Source organism: Sarcophilus harrisii, chromosome 6 (genome assembly GCF_902635505.1).
Source record: "Sarcophilus harrisii chromosome 6, mSarHar1.11, whole genome shotgun sequence".
Lineage (NCBI taxonomy): Eukaryota > Metazoa > Chordata > Mammalia > Dasyuromorphia > Dasyuridae > Sarcophilus > Sarcophilus harrisii.
Window position 1 is genome coordinate 166092520 of NC_045431.1, and position 5649 is coordinate 166098168.

Consider the following 5649-nt stretch of genomic DNA (forward strand, 5'->3'; position numbering starts at 1 on the left):
GTTCTCAGCTCACATTAGAGCAGTCCAGGCATAGGTGATGAGGAATTCTGTCAATCAGGATTCCCTTGGGGTTCATGTTGGATTTTATCCATACAACTGGGATGCTTTAATTTCATTTAAAATTTTCATAAATACAGAGAACCCATAGAAACTTCTCTTCCTCATTTATGATATTCTCATTCACATATCTTTCTCTCTGTTGTGCCTCTCTTTGTTTCTGATTCTTTGTCTCTACATCTCTGTCTCTCTCACTGCATCTGTCTCACTGATCTCACTATCTTTCCCCCTTTCTCTCTCTCTCCCTCTCTCCTCATCTATTTCTCTCTCAACTTCTGATTACTTTTATATAGACAATACCCACTGTAAATGGAAACTTTCCTCACTAGTGAAGATCAGTAACTCATCTGAAATTTATAATCCTATAGAATTTCTTGAGATACTATAGGGTAAAAGGACCTGACCAAGGGCATATATCTTGAAAGCAGAATTTGAATCTAATTCTTAATATTTTTAAAATGAATCTAGAGACACTCTGCTACACATTGTCTCAAAAAGAAAGAATATAATCTTATGGAGTGCATTTCTGAATTTCATATAAATTTTTAGATTATATCAAGATGAAAATAGATCAGTGTTGAGCTACTCTCTAGTTGATAGCTACTTCTACTTAGTTTTCAGTTCTATTGTGCAACAAAAATTTATTTTTGATAATGATAGTAACAGTAACACTTTGTACATATTTCCTTTCCCTCTTTCTTTGATCCAATGGTGATAGTTTGGGATGTGTAGTAACTGGTGGGATAGCTAGGTCAAAGGGCATGCAGAATTAAGTGACTTTTTGAATAAAATTGTAAATGTTCTTAAAGAGTAAGGCCAAATATTACTGTCTACAAAAAAGCTTTTATTTTCCTTCAGATATCAGCGCATTCCTTCTCAAAATTACTTTTATTCATTTTGCTATGTAATATCCCATCTTGGTTCATTGCTTCCTCAATTCAAAAGTTAAGAGGACACAGAAAGGAAATTACGACCTCACATTCTAATGATAACCATTGTGGGTGGCTAAAGTCTTTAAAAATGTGACTACTGAGACCCCACTGTATATTCAGTCAGTAGATGCAATTAACCCTTAACAAAAGCACTTTACTCAAATGACATAGCAAGAAGAGCAGTAAGGAAACATTGCTTTCATAAACTTGAGATGCAGACTCCCACTGTGGTCTATAGGGGAAAGGGAAAATGACTTATGTATATGGAACTTACATGGCCAATGCAATTCAAAATACCAGAACTAGAACATCTTAATTTCATTTTTCTCTTCTGAACTGCTCTTATAAAGTTTATTGCTGCTTTGCATATGTGGTAGATGATTTATTCTATTGCTAGGTTGAGATACTCTACTTTTAGGGTCAGCATATACTGTTGTAAGGTGGGCTTGTATCTCACAAGACAGGTCTCAGGTAGTTCTGATGGACTTCCTTTGCTGCTTCACTATTAAGATAAGCAATTACATTCAGCTATTCTTGTTGCTTGATGATAGCTATATGTCCAGTATTTCCCTCTTCAATCTCAGGAAGCACCCCCAGAGAGAGAGCATTATGCTCCTTCAGAAAAAGCACAGATCCTTAATATTCTTAGCCTATAATTGGCATAAGTTTCTCTTAATACTCTCGGGCAATCTATGAGTTTCTTCTTCTTATTGCCCCTTTTCCCTATAATGAACTTATTGGAATATATAGAAAGAGTTGCAGTGGATTAGCAGATATGAAGAGGTTGTGATCTGAATTGTTGGAAACAATTTCCATATTAACTAGATTGTAAATTGACTGAAATATTAGAAAAATGTAATATAATTTTTAATATTGCTTTAAGTAGCATGGATTCTAGACATTCTGGTCACTATTCTGGTCATAAAACAGGGAAAAGAATCCAAATGTGCAAAAATATTTGTAGCAGCTCTTTTTGTGGTGTCAAGGAGCTGGAAACTGTGTGGATGTCCACCAGTTGGGGAATGACTGAATAAATTATAGCATATGAATGTAATGGAATATTATTGTTCTATAAGAAATGATGAACAGCCTGATTTTAGAAAAGCCTGGACAGACTTACATGAACTGATGCTAAGTGAAGTGAGTAGAACCAAGAGAACATTGTACACAGTAGCAAGATTATGAGATGGACTTGACTGTTTACATCAATGAGGTGATTGAAGACAATTCTATTAGACTTGTGATGGAAAGAGGTATCCACATCCAAAAAGAGGACTAAGGAGACTGAATGTGAATCAAAACATAGTATTTTTGTGTTAGTATTTTTGTGTCTATTGTTGTTGATTGTTAGCTTGGTTTTTTTCTTTCTCATTCTTTTCTCTTTTGATTTGATTTTTCTCGTGCAACATGATAAATGTGGGAATATGTTTAGAATAATCGCAGATGTTTAACATAAACATGGAAAAAAGGAGAAAATTTTGGATCACAAGATTTTGCAAGGATGGATTTTATAAACTATCTTTGCATATATTTCAAAAACCAAAAAGCTATTATTACTAAAAAAAAGAAAGTTGAGGCTTATAGAAATAACCTGCCCAAGATTACACAAGTAGTTGGAAACAAATAATGGGCTTTGAATAGTTTTTTTTTTCTAAATCTATTGTCCAAAGATGAACTTTTTAAAAAAGCATATTTTACTTTGAAAATAACCACTGACATCAAAGGATATGAACATACAATTTTCAGATGAAGAAATTGAAACAATTTCTAGTCATATGAAAAGGTGCTCCAAATATAAAGGGGCAAATTAAGACAACTCTGAGATACCACTATACACCTCTCAGATTGGCTAAGATGACAAGAAAAGATAATGATGAATGTTGGAGAGGATGTGGAAAAACTAGAACACTGATACATTGTTCGTGGAACCATGAATGGATCTAACCATTCTGGAGAGCAATTTGGAATTATGCTCAAAAAGCTATCAACTGTGCATATCCTTTGACCCAACAGTATTTTTACTGGGCTTATATCCCAAAGAGATCTTAAAGAAGGGAAAGGAACCCACATGTGCAAAAATGTTTAGGGTAGGTCTTTTTATAGTGGCAAGAAACTGGAAACTGAATGGATGCCCATCAATTGGAGAATGGCTGAACAAATTATGGTATATAAATGTCATGGAATATTACTGTTCTATAAGAAATGACCAGCAGGATGATTTTAGAAATGCTTGGAGAGACTTACATGAACTGATATTAAGTGAAATGAGCAGAACCAGGAGTTCACTATACATTGCAACAACAAGACAATATGATGATCAATTTTGCTGGAGAGGTGGTCTTCAACAATGAGATGCTTCAAACCAATTCCAATTGTTTAGTGATGAAGAGAGCTATCTACACCCAGAGTACTGTGGGAACTGAGTATGGATCACAATATATCATTCTCACTCTTTCTGATGTTGTTTGCTTGCATTTTGTTTTCTTTCCCAGTTATTTTCTTTTTTTTTTGATCCTATTTTTCTTGTGCAGCAAGATAACTGTATAACTATATATATACATACATATATATATTGAATTTAACATATATTTTAATATTTAACATATACTGGACTACCTGCCATCTAGGGGAGGAAGTGAGAGGAAGGAGGGGATAATTTGGAACAGAAGGCTTTGCGAGGGTCACTGTTGAAAAATTACCCATGCATATAGATGCAGAAAAAGCATTTGATAAAATCCAACATCCATTCCTATTAAAAACACTTGAGAGTATAGGAATAAATGGACTTTTCCTTAAAATAATCAGCAGCATCTATTTAAAACCATCAGTAAGCATCATATGTAATGGAGACAAACTGCAACCATTCCCAATAAGATCTGGAGTGAAACAAGGTTGCCCACTATCACCGTTACTATTTAATATTGTATTAGAAACGCTAGCTATAGCAATAAGAGCTGAGAAAGAGATTAAAGGAATAAGAATAGGCAATGAGGAAGCCAAATTATCACTCTTTGCCGATGACATGATGGTATACTTAGAGAACCCCAGAGATTCTGCTAAAAAGTTATTAGAAATAATCCACAACTTTAGCAAAGTTGCTGGTTATAAAATAAACCCACATAAGTCATCAGCATTCTTATATATCACTAACAAAATCCAACAGTCAGAGTTACAAAGAGAAATTCCATTTAAAGTAACTACTGATAATATAAAATATTTAGGAATCTATCTGCCAAGGGAAAATCAGAAACTTTATGAGCAAAATTACAGACCACTTTTCACACAAATTAAGTCTGATCTAACCAATTGGAAAAATATTAAATGCTCTTGGATAGGGCGAGCAAATATAATAAAGATGACAATATTACCTAAACTAATCTATTTATTTAGCGCTATACCAATCAGACTCCCAAAAAACTATTTTAATGACCTAGAAAAAATAACAACAAAGTTCATATGGAAAAACAAAAGGTCAAGAATTTCAAGGGAATTAATGAAAAAAAAATCAAATGATGGTGGCTTAGCTGTACCAGATCTAAAATTATATTATAGAGCAGCAGTTACCAAAACTATTTGGTATTGGCTAAGGAATAGATTAGTTGATCAGTGGAATAGATTAGGTTCAAGGGATAAAACAGTCAACAAATATAGCAACCTAGTCTTTGACAAACCCAAAGATCCCAGCTTTTGGGATAAGAACTTACTGTTTGATAAAAATTGCTGGGAAAATTGGAAACTAATATGGCAGAAACTAGGCATTGATCCATACTTAACGCCGTACACCAAGATAAGGTCAAAATGGGTTCATGACCTAGGCATAAAGAATGAAATTATTAATAAATTAGAGGAACATAGGATAGTTTACCTCTCAGACCTGTGGAAGGGGAAGGTCTTTATGACCAAAGCAGAACTAGAGATCATTACTGATCACAAAATAGAAAATTTCGATTATACCAAACTGAAAAGTTTTTGTACAAACAAAACTAATGCAGACAAGATTAGAAGGGAAGCAATAAACTGGGAAAATATTTTTACAGTCAAAGGTTCTGATAAAGGCCTCATTTCCAAAATATATAGAGAATTAACTCTAATTTATAAAAAATCAAGCCATTCTCCAATTGAAAAATGGTCAAAGGATATGAACAGACAATTCTCAGATGAAGAAATTGAAACTATTTCTAGTCATATGAAAAGATGCTCCAAGTCATTATTAATCAGAGAAATGCAAATTAAGACAACTCTAAGATACCACTACACACCTGTCAGATTGGCTAAGATGACAGGAAAAAATAATGATGATTGTTGGAGGGGATGCGGGAAAACTGGGACATTGATGCATTGTTGGTGGAGTTGTGAACGAATCCAACCATTTTGGAGAGTAGTTTGGAACTATGCTCAAAAAGTTATCAATACCCTATGATCCAGAAGTGTTACTACTGGGATTACATCCCAAAGAGATTACATACCCTATGATCCAGCAGTGTTACTACTGGGATTACATCCCAAAGAGATTACAAAGAAGGGAAAGGGACCGGTATGTGCACGAATGTTTGTGGCAGCCCTTTTTGTAGTGGCTAAAAACTGTAAACTGAATGGATGTCCATCAGTTGGAGAATGGTTGAATAAATTGTGGTATATGAAAATTATGGAATATTACTGT